General features: G+C 35.9%; 1 protein-coding gene across 1 annotated transcript in view; it reads left to right on the top strand.

The window, feature by feature from the left end:
* LOC113497152 (CUGBP Elav-like family member 1) overlaps positions 1-14,733 on the top strand; it is a 340,295-nt gene that overhangs the window by 153,065 nt on the left and 172,497 nt on the right. The gene's annotated exons all lie outside the window — the stretch shown is intronic.

The raw sequence follows: 14,733 nt of genomic DNA, 5'->3' as shown, positions 1-14,733 counted from the left end.
AATAATGTTGACTTTTACTCAAATAAAATCCGGAATTAACAAATTAATTTTAAGAAGTTCTAATAAATTGTACATCGTTAATTCGAAAATGTCCACTCCAGGACTAATTGCTTATTTTTAGTTTGAGTGGCCATGCTATTGACCCCTAATGAAACATTAAAACTCCTTAAAGTTCACAATTTTGTCAAATCATCGCGTTTCAGGTCATCGACCGCTATCCTTTTCTAAACCATTAACCAACATAAATAAGATTACTACAAAAAAGTCTTTATAAAAACACACACAAATAGGTTTATCTCGGCCGAGGACATCGTTTAAGGCTATAATCGCTTAAAAAGACTAAAATAAACTTGTCAATTGTTAAGTAAAAGAGTTTGTGCTTTGCGCTTTGAACTTCTCAAGTGGGTAGTTAAAAGAGAACTTGGTTCTTTTAGGTTCCTCTGTGGTATCTTGGCCGTAAAAAGTCGTATTAACAATGCGCGCTCATTGGCTCGCGGCGGTGTTAATTGGCTACGTTTTAACGTGAAGCTAGAGATTCTTTTTTCTTCTTCTCTCGGTTTTAACTGTAGTCAAAGTTTCTTTATTGAGTGGGGATATGAAAAAGGAATGTGCGAAGAGTTGAAACGAGCAGTTTTACTGTAAAATTGTGGTTGGAAAAATGATAGACTATCAGTAATATTTACTAGCCATAGTTTACTGATGTGACTGGCATACGTCATAGTATTACTTTTATCTTCGTGTCATTGATAAATGCGTGAGTACGTTTTTCTATTTGTCTCTACATTCCACCTGGCAGTGATAGAGATGGTATGCCACCTTTTAGGGATTGTTTAGTAATCAATATTCGAGACCAGTTATGTATATAGGTACCCATCTGTCAACACTCGTTTCCATAAAGTTTTGTGTCGGTTTTATGCCCATAAGTGCCAAAATACGTGGAAATGGTTGTCGTTTTCACAATTTACAATTGTAGAGTTTAGAGGGTGACCTCTATTCTTATGGAATAAATAAAAACCAGCCAAGTGGATGGTTTCGTACAAATTAGGTGCGGAAAATGTAATTGAAATGAAATGAAAAATGTGTAGTATGTAAAGACTATAATATTTTTGAATGTGAAAACATTTTACTCGAATTCTATTTTAAGTACAGTTATTACAGTATCAGCAGAAATCCAACTAGTCTAGTTATAATAGATATGTTTAAGTCATGAGATGTAGCTTGGTGACAGGCGGATAGACTGACAGACCGCAGTATCATAGTAATAGAGTTCCGTTTATTATACTTTGAGCATAGCACCCTTAAAACTGATATAATATTTTGTTAAAACGATTTCAGCGTAAAAAGTATCTAATCATAATGTTATACGCGTATCATAAAACTAATATTTTCGTTTAAATTTGTTCAAGCTCAACTTAGAATCCACTTAAAACTTAATCATAAAAGATTTACATTATCTCTCCTGATTGAGTTCTTAATACTTTTAACAAATTTTGTAGACGTGTAGATACTTAAAGTTTATCTTCATAATATTTTATAGTCAAAGTTAATAAAATAAATGTAGAGTCTTTATAATGTACTTAAAACTATAATATGATTTTAAAACTAAAAGTTAAAAGTAAAATATTTAAAAACTATAATACGCTTTAATATAAAAGGAAAAGAAAAACGAACCTAAACTGTTAGATTCCTCACTATGTATATATCTGTTTACCAGAAAATGTGTTTTCGTATAAAAATAAAATCAAAATCAAAATTCATTTATTCAAATTAGGCTACTAAGTAGCACTTTTTAAAGGTCAGATTACATTGGACAGCACCCAGTTTCGCCCACCCATCACCGCTTCCTAAGTGCTTTTGCTGTGAGAGAAGAAACGGTGCAACAAACTCTCCAGCAGCACGCTGTCATTCCAATTACGTATTAACAGTGCGCATTTATTAGTAAACCCACCCTTTAAAAAAACTAGCCCAGACACAACGATAAAATTTGGAAAAAATGGATTTTAATATGATTTTCGAATTTTCACCCACATACATGTATTTTTAAAAGCCTCTCCTCGTGTTTGAAAATCGCCAGTATGCTCTCGCCCCTATCGACTACTCGCTGGAACTAAACGTCCATGACATAACACAATAAATATTTTTAGTGACTCCCAAAAATGCTCTACAAAAATAATGTCCGTCCATTTTGCTAGTCGCGTTAGTGCAAGTGTCAATTGAGCTGCACTGGGTCAGTTGAACGTTTTGTGTCACCAAATATGTAACGATATTTTTAGCTCGATATATTAGAAAAAAATCATGTAATGTTTTTTGATGGTATATTAAACTTAATTGCTTTAAATATAGAGTTTATTTCTGTGTCTCAAATGGTCAAAACGTCAAAACTCATGGATGATTTTGCATTTTTTTTTTGTTTTGTCCTATGTTTACTAAATCCTTGGTATCGCGAGTCCGGTCCTAGCACTTGACAGGGTTTTGAATAGTGATTTTGTCGGATCTTGAGTATCATCTGTTTTACTACTTTAATAGTGTCCAGATTCCATATAAGCGCTTTTTGCTCTTGAAGCTTCTGTTTTTTGTACCATCTCTATGAATATTTCCCATTAGCCCCCCAGTAGTGTCAGCAGCCAAGGGTTCGCTTTGAACTCGCCGCACCATTCACCTGTGGTAGACCTGTCGCGTTTGTCGTGTCTGTCGCGTCGGTCGCACTTTGCGTGTCTGACGCGTCGCTCGCGTGTAAATCACGCCCAGTCCTGACGAGGCCTTATTCTGACGTGCGTATTAAATGCCGCAAGGCCCAGCACTAGAACACATTTTGTAATTTCGGTCGCTTTGCTACGAATTTGTACCAATTTAACGGTCTTTGTCAAATATACATACGTACCAATGTTATTTTTAAATCATAACTTTATTAAGAACACTCTATCAGGTCCTTTGATTTTATCCACGTTATTTTCGTCACAACCTAATTCAAAATATGTTATCTCTATTATTAAAAAGTATCACTGACAAACACAAAGCGCATCGCAATACCCCGCACAATTTACTCCAAAAGAAAGAAACTTAATCACAACATTCAACACCAAACAATTACCATGGAAACAAGATAAAAACAAACAAACAATAAAGGCAATAACAATGACAAATGCAATCTTCTCGCGTTTATTGAGCAAGTTTGGAACAAAACGGTCACTTGCTAGAACACCAATACAGTTAGGCCGAGACTAGCGATAAAAACTTGTAACAATCTGATGGAGCTTATAAAAGAACGATCGAAAAAGGATTTTCATCTTAAAAAACGATGGTTTTCGTTGGAAAGTTTGTTAATTGTCTGCGAGTCGGATGGAATCTATCGGATTTAGTGTTGGATATTTCGATTTTGATAAAAAATATTTCTTTTTAGCTGGAAGGGAAAGCCGGTATTAAATTTTAGATCGTAAAATAGAAATAGAAAATTATTAACAAAACTTTATCGTGAAATTAATGTTTCTCAGAATAAGTTTCGACAATTTTTATCAGTTCTTACCCACTTACAAGTATTTCATTTTCAATTTCATATTTCACAAAAGTTGTCTCAATTCTCCTTTTAGATATGTCCGAAAAAGTATTTAATCCGCAAAACGCAAAAACAGTACATTGGAAAGAAACAATGGTACATCCCAGAGAATGTTGTTTAAAAAAGTAAAGTCTCTGTTTGCATTATCGTAATAAACAGCGAGTTCTCTTGCAAAAGTTTCTGCGAATACCCTTTTAATCCCTAAGCATAACAAATTGTACTGAAACAAAAACGTCGCTAAAATGTGAAAACTCTCAAATCGTCGCCGTTACGTCGATACCATCAAATCTTTTAAACTTGCCACTGTAAATGTAAGCGACAGTAGTTTCAATTAACGTTTTTTTTTTGGTAACACTAGAATTTTTATGGGCCCAGTAAATTAGGGATAACGTGAACTTTAGTGCAGAAGGACAAATCATGAACCAGAAAAAATATTTAATTCTGACGCTCAGCGATCACACACATCTTAAGTAGTGCCAAGAAAATGCATCAATATCATCCCTCGAAATTATTGCTTGCAGAGGCTCTATCACCATCTTTCAAAGCAACATCATTTCACTACATATTGGACAGTTATAGTAGTATGACGTGTCGATATGCCCTCAGCCTATTCAATTGTGCGTGCGTCTATATCACTTCTGCCGTACCCCTGTCGTTTGTCACCCATTCGATACAAATCGCAGTCGGCCATCGTCTCGCTACAGCCACAGAATACCTACTACAGTTGAAAACGACTAACTTTATCCATAACCATTATCACCGCGCCCTTTGGAGCGCCTACCACCACCGCTTAGAGTAACATCATTGTCGTTGAGGAAAAGAGATGGCGCTCTACCCTGTGTAATGCGCTGTCTCTTTTACACAACTCCACTAATATTACGTTGAGATGTGGTGATACACCTCCAGTACACAACTGGAGTAAGTAACAGAAGTTCGCGGGATTTATTATATTTGTTAGCTTTAATTATGGACGACAGGAAATTGGGTGTCGGGCTGGTTAATTAATGTTTTGTGGTCATGTTAATACGATTGTTTTGGGTTTTGTGATAAGATAAGGTCATTCTGTAGCCCTTTGTTTGGGTACCTTATATCTAAATAAGACGATGTAGTTTTAGGTCCATTTACGATCCAATGACAGTACATTGCAGAACAATTCATGGAATAGCACGATAGTAAAGAAAAAAACAACCAAAAATATAAGTAAATTTTTCCGTAGATTCAAAATACAATAACTTTTCTCTTTAGTGAATGGTGGAATGATGTGGAATATCACATTAACCAAGCAACATTTTCTGGGTAAACTTGAGGCATGTTCACACACACCACACCACACACACACTTCCCAGTCTTCGAGCCCATGAATACTCTTAATCTCAGAAAAACACACATTAAACTTCATTCTTCCACGTCCAGAACATATTGTCACATCATAAAAAAAGAAGTTAGCCCATTAAGCCCGAGCCCGCTCCGGCGGCCGCCAAGCGCCTCAAGTTTATTACTTGGACCAAACTTCAAGAACAGTCATTCGTTCGAGCGAAGATTTTTATATGTCCCATACTGTTTATTGCTTAAAATAAGTAATTTGGAAGGACGAATCTGCATAATGTTGGAAAAAGTAAAAACAAGTTGCTTTCCTTTTTTCTCTGGAATCGTTAACTAGATTATTGGTGTGGGAATTAAGTTTGATGACGGTTTGTAGTAGTACGAGGGTTTTAGACTCGGCTAATGAATTAATTTAGGCTGGGTTTTATGTCTAGTCAGAGGAGGGACGTAAAAGAAATAGCTCTGCTTTATCACTTCCCTTGCCTGTGTTGGCTGTGGTGGATGACATCATAGTCCGAATGAATTCAGTTTTACGTGTTTTGCTTTGTGTTGTCGAGGCTGGGTTATGTCGAGTCAACAAAAAACAACCTCTATTTCACCTCGAAAATATCGAAACAGACCAAAATTATTATTTTATTGAAATAGCTGATCAAACGAGCCTTAAATTTGCTAAAGTGCAAACAAAATTCAAATTGGACAGACATTTAAGAGGAAATCAGTGAGTGACAAACACGCGAAATATAAATATAAACATTAAGTATATATTTCTAGCATGGTTATCTCTTTGAACATAAAGCAAACCCCCTGTCGTTCATCACTTTTCCTTAGTTGTTCACTTTCTACTGTCTTTTCTTACTGACTCTCAAAGATTTTAATTCGGCTTTCACTCGAAACGTCCCCTGTGACGTAAGTGCGAATAAGTCCTTAAATTAAAAATCTTGTTGAGCTCGCACTTTGTCTTTAATAAAGTTGACCTTTATTATTTTGCCGAAGTAGGGGTTCCGCCGACTTTAATTTGTACCATTTTGATAGTCAAGTAGGATGGAAAAGGTAATTGGCGATTATTTTTGATGATTGCCGACGTATTTTTATATCATCAAGAAAGTCGTAATTTAAAAAGAAGAGATCGTTTGTAAACGGCATAACGTGTTTCCGGTATTCTAGACGCGGCGGGATCGCGAGTCGAACCCCAGTTCGACTCGCGATCCCGCCGCGTCTGCTCATGATTAAGGACTCCGGTTGGGTCCGAAACTAGTCGGGCTATCCCGATAAATACGCGTGAGTAAACCGTTACATCATTTAATAAATTTATGGAGGTTTCATGCATACGTGTCACGTGTTTTTCACCTTGCGTTTTCGAAGGAACTTACAGATTGGGGTTATTGTAGTGTTACTCGATATAATGGCCTTATAGTACAGTACCTGTAGTACTTCTAGATTATTACTAAGACTGTAACTGCTTGATACTCTGCTTCGTTTTTGACAAGTGGTACCAAGCTATTTATTAGGATTTTTTAATTTAATCTTGTCAAATTGGTTACTCAATATTATTTAGTGGCCCTTTCAACCTTATCAACATGATAATGGAATGCGGAGTTTAACTTTCATTTTTAATATTTTTTCGAGAACTGGCAGTAAGTTTCTTAAGGCATTTCTTGTAACTAGGGAATATACCCGTGTAACTGTGAATGTACAACATTAACCTTAATACCTAACTTTCGAAAGTCCCGCAAGATGGCGACACTTTGGCAATATTACTTTCTTTTAATAAAATTACGAAACGTGGCTCAAACAAAAGGGAATTTTATTATTTCACCTTCAATTCCTTTTTTATGTGAATTTCAACACACCTCGTTTTACCGCTTAAAGCTCTATATATCCCCTTAGGGGACAAAGGGATGGGCGATATATACCCATTATTCTTATTGCTTTTATTGAGCCCGTTATACACACATAAATAAACACGTTTTGTGTCTTTTACATTTTTGTATCCCTTACGGCGTGTGTACGGCCCCTTATCGAAGCTATAAAAATAGATGTATGGAACGAATTTCCATTCTGATCACACTGTCGAAGGGAATAATGTGTTATGGTGTTATCACGCCATAGAAAATCCGACATTGTTATTATACGCTCAGATAGAAGAAACGGTTAGAAAACAATATTTGTTCAAAATTTAACTAGCAGGAAAGAAGTGAATACTAAGTAAATGTTATTATGATCGCCTTCTTCTTAGTTATTCACTTGGAATTTATTTTACTGCCTACCCTCGTAAGTTCATTTGGCGTAAAGATGTTTACTTAGATACGTACGTACTCAATTTAACAAACACAAAGCGACATGGCCACGTTTCCCGTAGCGACCTCTCAAGTTTTTCCCGTTGTCTAATCGTCCGATCCCGGATAGTGGGCCGCTCGTTAGTATAATGGCTGTATTAATTGCCGCTCGTATTGTTTGCTGTCCCGGGGTGGCGTAGTGATGTGACGCGCACCGGGAACCGAGACGGTTGACAATCGATATAATCGAATGCTACCTGCGGTTGACGAAGGTATCCGATGTCAAAGTGTTAATTAGTTGTACGAAATGTATATAGTGGCCTAATGATGTGTTGTTTGGATCCTCCCTGTTTGTATAATATTGTCATTGTAGTTTGTCAGATTAAGATACAGAGTAATTTGTAGTGTAATTAGTAGTAACGGCACGTCCTTTTTTGTTCTTTAAATATTTTGAAGAGCAAAAACAATTGATTGAATACCTACTTAAATTTACGATTCAAAAAAATAATTTCTTGCTTAAATTAAATATCTACTTAATTCTTGAAGCATTTACAAAAATAAGCCAAATCCTTATCGCTTTTGAATTATTATTTTTTGCATGCTCCGGATTCTGTTAGACTCTACATATCCAAAGCTCGTGGAAACCCAAAAACATTAAATAATCAAACGAATAAATCTAAAACCGGAATCCAGATAACCCGATGCATTTAATCCCATCACTAGTACGGCAAGGGATTAACGAGTCCCGTGCTACCCAGGGCAAAGTCCCGTGCTTCCCGGGGCAAAGTTGAGAGATATCTACAAACGGTCCGGGGCACTCCACGGCTGATTTGTTTGTCTTGTTACGCGTCTATTAAGTTAAGAACAGTTATTTTGATAGTTTGTACTTGTTCGACTTGTTACAAGTTTTTATGGCATTGCAGTTTAATTGTTTTTAATTGTTGAGCGCAGTTGATACTGTATTGCGATTTTATTTTTTTAATTAACTGATTTCCAGATTACTTACTAAAAGCTAGATTTAGGTTTCAAAGAACAGCTAAATTCATTAAATAAAATATTATTGTTTCTCAAATATTACCTAAATGATAAAATCGCGCGAGTATCGAACCCGCAACACATCCAGCATTGTAGTCGTTAACGTAACCTAACTGGTAATGAAAAATATCACTAAGGTGTCATCTTTGAAGGTTTATTAATTTCACACCTTGCCAACTTTTTCTATGTAACCTACTTGGTAACACAGAAAAAGTTTATATTCAAACTGTTATTATCACAAATTACACCTCACCTTCATAAAAGTCAGCTTTTTTATAACAAATTGTAAAACGAAGAACAAAATCAAGCCATTTTAAATGTGGAATACTCTTTGAAGGAACAAGCTCGCCCGCCAAGCCTTTGCTTCGTAATTAACGCTACTATAATTAAAATACCATTCGTTCGAGTTTTAAAAAGAGAAGTCTAATCGTTCGCGTATCTGTCTAGATTCCTTGTGAAGTCTTTGGAGCGGACATGTTACTTTTTAATTTCATCCGTATTACGTTGGAGGATATTTAAATTTGTGTTAATCTAAAATGGAGTTGAGTTTTAGATTAATACGTTTCGTCATTAGTTTTAGTTGGGTGTGGTGAATTTACTTGCTGTGTGGTCGAATTCGGACTTTATGTGAAATTTCAATGCATTGATTGCACGAACTGCCGAGTGTTATTCACCACGCCAAACGCTTTGCTTTGGTGGGTCGTGGGGTCGATCCTCGCGTAGAACAAGCATTGTAATAATCCATGCTTGTTTTTAATTCCGACTGTTATAGTGTGTGTGACTTGAATGTTTGTGTAATCCCCTACGGCACAAGGATTGATTTTGTTATTGAGGGAGCCGAATATAAAAAAATGTGCGTTAACACATTTTCAATGACGACTTGGCATTTTTCCTCTTTACACGATTTATATAAAACCCCATCCGATAGTTAATTTTTCACCCTATTTTCAAAATTCAACACGCCCCAACCATTAACATTACTGATTAACAGTATTTAAACGAACGAACACACTTTAAAACGCCTACGTATCGGCGACGCAGACCCGCCCTCTACATTAATTACTTGGAGAATCAACAGAAGATGCCAATTAATTGTAATAAGCTTTTCGTCTTTGAAACGCGTATAATCACGCTCTCGCATTAGGGGCCCGGCTGGCGAAGAGGGTAGGCCCCCCTCCCGAATCAAGGAGTGATCGTAAAAAAACACCCTTAACTTTGAATTCGAAAGACTTATTAGAGAAGTGTGTAACGGTAGGTAAATATGATTCGTTCAGATAGTTGAATCATGACTGATGTTTCATATCAGTAAATCCAATCTACAAAACACTTTTTCCAATGGACAATACCTATTATGGTATAAACTATGTCAGGTCTAGGTCTTATCAGTAGTGATAACTTTATTAAGCGTTCCATATTGCATATTTCTTGCTTTCAACAGATCTAAGAATAGCTGTCCAAAAAAACACGCGATTAAATTTTTTAGCCGTAAACATAGCAGGCCCGCCCCACTGCTATTCGCATCGTACGTTTCCAAAGCCAAGGTCTAAACTGTCTAAAGGGATTTAATAAAATTTAATTTTGCTGAGTTTTTTCTTCTTTCTCGCCAATAAACTTTACGACCGGAAATTTACGGGTAAGCAAATGTTTAAAAATCGCTGTGTTGAATAATTTCTTTATAATGACGTCACTTTTAATTACTTTTTTTTTATCGTAACTAAGGCTTTAAAAGCGACTTACAAGCGTTTGTTTTTGTTGTTGCCAACTCAAAGGGATTTTCCTATTAAGAAATTGAAAAGATAATTAATTACTAATTAAACTGTATACATTTAAGAGGCCTCCTCAATATATTAATTTATTTTTAAGGTTTTATAATATTTTAGGTAGAAAGCGACGTTATAAACTTAAGATTCATAACATTAATTCCCGTCGATTCTGAAACTAGTCGGGCAATCTGAATAAATGCTTGTGTTAAATCTTTATTTATTTCTTCTTAAAAATGCACAGATAAGACGAGTAGACAGTGACTGACACCATTATAGCACTGGTATTGTGTAGTTGTAAAACAAAAATTATCAAGTTCAATCATTTACGTCTTTCTCACGTTATATTATTTTTACTTAGGATTATGTAAATATAATCTCCCAGTAATAACTAAGCAGACAAAAGCAGTAATTGCAGTCTATACTCACAAACCTATAGTTACTTGCTCTACAAATATTCCGTATGACATAAAACAAAGTCAAAAATCACAATTACCACTAAATCTATTTACAAACACGCACTTTTGCCGCACTATACTCCGCCGCACGGCTTTCTCCGGGGACAATAGCGTTCGGTATTAAGCCTTTATACAAACGGCCGACACAATACTTGTAATTGATATCACCATTTAACTAACGAGGACCAATAAGCTAGTCACACACAAACACACGGGTATTGTGACAGGTATTGTCAGAAAATTAATTATTACCATATTGGTAGATAAATTGTGTCTATGGGATGTAATGGATGTACGTTTTCGTAATTTAAATACCGCTTAAAAAAGGAAATAAATACTTTTTACAGGTGTTTTATTTGGGGAAATTTATGTAATACTTACATCAGTAATAGAGTATTAGTTAGTTATCTGTTAAAAATGGGTGCGCCATATAACGCCATCTATTGACGACGAAATTCAACTCTAATTTTGTTTACTCAAATTGAAAATCACCCACCATCCAGTATGACCTATTCAGACACATCATTTTCAGTTAGCTAAGTTCCCATTTATTACAGTCTCATGTCCCAGAGAACGATGACGTAATTGATTTGGTGCCCGCCGGACCTAGGGCGGTGGCGCAGTCGAAAATTGATAAAGTTTCCAATGAAAACTCGATAGCTCAAAACTTTATATTGCCGAACTGATACATCATTTTAATTTAATTTCTGACTAAATTACTCTTCGAACTTGGTCAGCGTATTTCGATTATTTCGGTTGAAGTTAATTTTCTTGTTATTTTGATGACGTTTTGATGTATCGGTTTTCGAAGCTGTGGGTGAAAGGTTGGGTTATTGGAAAGATTTATTAGATACGCTTTTTATGCTTCTCTTACCTTAAAATTGTTACTATTGTAAGTATTATATTGTTATTAAGAATTATATTTTTTTATCAAGGAACAGATTACAAATATGTGTTGTGTAGAATACATTAGTAAAATAACGTTAAGTACAGGTTGCACTAAAAAAAATAACAAATTAATCCAACATCGTCATCCAACAAAAAAACTCAGAGACATTCACTGGTTTACATTTAACTCCCAAATACGCTTTCAAATAGTCCCTCACTAGGGACGCTAAGGAGTCCCAAATCCCGGTCTATTGGCCCATTCCGGGCATTATCTAAATACTTGCCCGGTCGCGTCTTGTGTCAATATTGTACTCAAGATAAACTCTGAAGAGGCATTCCTGTAAAAAATAAGGGCGTACGTTTGAGAATCGGTTGTTTTAAATTATTTTAGTGCCACTGAACTAGTTAAATTAAATCTCTGTTAAATAAATAACTATGAATCCGCTTGACGAAAGTTACTATAAGAATGAAGGATATTTTGTTTACTAAATTGGCTACGAAACCGTATATGCGAGAAGTAGAGATACTAAATATAAATTAATATCGTATTACACTATAATATGCCATGTCAAGGTTGTATTCAAATAAAACAAAAACAAGCAACATTTCATATTCACAAACTATATCTATAAGTCCAACACTATTGCCCGAGTCGCGCACTTTTCCCGGACATTTTCGACCGGCCCAGCCATGGGAATAAAAGTTAAACAAATGGACGGCGTACCGGCAACTTTTAATAAGATTCTTGCGAGGTTTAGTACAGAAACTGTGGCGGAACCGGCCCCGTATGTAGCTCGCTGCCTTGAATTGTGATACGTTTTTCTCGTTTTATTATATTTCTCTTTCATGGCTTTTAATAACGCGTTTTAAAGTTTCGCAATAATGTTCCGCTGTAATAAAAACGTGGGAAATGTTTAGTTTAGCCAGCGTTTAACGGAAGTGGTTTATATAAACCATTTGTGTTATTTTCATTCAGAATGACAAAGTTGCTACTTAATTCGTTCTGAGTAATAAATTTTGGGGTCATTAGTCAAACCGGTCGTTTTCAGAACCATCAAACCTTGCCACAAAAAAAGCTGTAGGCCTAAGTAAACGTTTATCGACGATTATCATCTTAATTACCTACGCACATCCCTCGCGTATCATTCCGGGACCGTTGGCGACTTTTTGCGATCCCGGTCGCGTCAGCAAATCCTTCAGGAGACCACTCACTTAATCCCGGGCCCGGTTCCGCGTGGGAAGGGGCAAAGGGAGGGAACTAAGAAACTTTTCCCCGCTACTTTGTACTCCGATTAGTGTTGCAATAGACGTCCCGATTAAAACGGGATTTTTAGGTTTTGTTATTTTTTCTTAACGACTTGAGTTTTGCTGAGTTGTGGTTTTATATCAGATTACGGTATCTATCAGTCTTTTTTTCATATTCAGTTGTATAAATAAAAACATATGTAGAGTAAAGCCTCAGTAAATAAAGTTTGCAAATCCTTTATAGCGTATTTTTAATGAATACGAATGAATTGAATCACAGGTGTCAATTGAAAACACTTCACTGAATAAAATCCTCATGTTGAAATAAATAATTATTGTTAAAATGCCTGATGCCAATAAACTGTTTAATCCTCTAGTAACCATCTAAACAAAAATCCCGTTTCTACAAAATCCCGCACTCTCCACGTGTCGCTTGACAGCACTATCCCGCGACCGGTGAACAATGTCCGTTGAGGTGACGTTTTTATAAGATCCCACCGGCCCCATCTGCCCTTTATTTTTTCCGACACTTTCCTCTCTGATTGTGTCGAAAACTTACTGCGATGCCATTATGATTGTAGTTTTTATGTTGTGTTATGACATTTCCTCGGACGTTGTACTTTTAATAGGTTACGAGTATAAACGACGGTTTTCAAGTGGCTTTATTTGTTGAGTATTGTCTTTATTATGTTTAGGATATTTACGTTTTAGTTTGAGACAATTTATTTAAGGTCAACGTGCTCTTTGTGTCCGCTAACACTAGTCAACTATTAATCAACTATGTCCATGTCTGTCACTGCACTCTTCTTCCCAGCGACTAACCAAGATTTTAGAAACATATTCTTATCAAATTACGAAAACATAAAAACAAAAGAGGAAAAGTTGAAATTGACAACTAAATTACAAATGAAGCCCGCAAAACATCGATGCGTTAAGTTGAAACTTTTGTCTGTCGTAAAATAGGGCCTTTGAAGAACATATTATTTATTAATTACGGTTTGAAGAATAAGAACAAATAATATCTAATATTAGAAGATTTAGGTAGGTACAAATACCAAAACTGCTCAAGTGAGTGACATCAAGGCGACTAAGGATTTTAAGAATATTCATCTGAAACAATTAGTGCCTTTGCCCACGTTCCTAGTGCAGAGAAGCTGGTGGCCGGAGTAGTATATTATTGGGCATTCTGTCCCACTCCTTCGCTCATGCATGCGCATTCGCGTCGTGGGACAGAATGCCCAATAGGTTATGAGCGACACATATCATGGAATAGAACGCCCAACGGGTTTTAAGCAATTCACTTGATTCTCAAATTTTGAAAAATTGTGTGAATTAACAGAAACAAAGAATGAATTGCGTTAAAATGATATTAAACCATTAAAACGACTTGTTGTATTGCGTTCCAACGTGATCGAAACGACTTGATTCATTGAATTGCGTTAAAATTATGATAAACCATTAAAACGACGTGTTGTATTGCGTTCCAACGTGATCGAAACGACTTGATTCATTGAATTGCGTTAAAATGATATTAAACCATTAAAACGACTTGTTGTGTTGCGTTCCAACGTGATCGAAACGACTTGATTCATTGAATTGCGTTAAAATTATGATAAACCATTAAAACGACTTGTTGTATTGCGTTCCAACGTGATCGAAACGACTTGATTCATTGAATTGCGTTAAAATGATATTAAACCATTAAAACGACTTGTTGTATTGCGTTCCAACGTGATCGAAACGACTTGATTCATTGAATTGCGTTAAAATTATGATAAACCATTAAAACGACTTGTTGTATTGCGTTCCAACGTGATCGAAACGACTTGATTCATTGAATTGCGTTAAAATGATATTAAACCATTAAAACGACTTGTTGTATTGCGTTCCAACGTGATCGAAACGACTTGATTCATTGAATTGCGTTAAAATGATATTAAACCATTAAAACGACTTGTTGTATTGCGTTCCAACGGTGATACACCATCGAAACGACTTGATTGTAATGTTTTCGTTTTTGCGCGCTCACAACTGGATCTATCGTCTGGTCCAGACTCAAACGCAGTATGCTTTTTCATCGCAATAACGATAGGAACCAACAGGCAATGTTTGTAATGTTTTCGTTTTTGCGCGCTCACAACTGGTTCTGTTGTCTGATCCAGACTCAAACGCAGTATGCTTTTTCATCGCAATAA

Source organism: Trichoplusia ni, chromosome 9 (assembly GCF_003590095.1).
Source record: "Trichoplusia ni isolate ovarian cell line Hi5 chromosome 9, tn1, whole genome shotgun sequence".
Classification (NCBI taxonomy): domain Eukaryota; kingdom Metazoa; phylum Arthropoda; class Insecta; order Lepidoptera; family Noctuidae; genus Trichoplusia; species Trichoplusia ni.
Note: the sequence above shows the minus strand (reverse complement) of the source record. Positions and strands in the feature narration are given on the sequence as shown.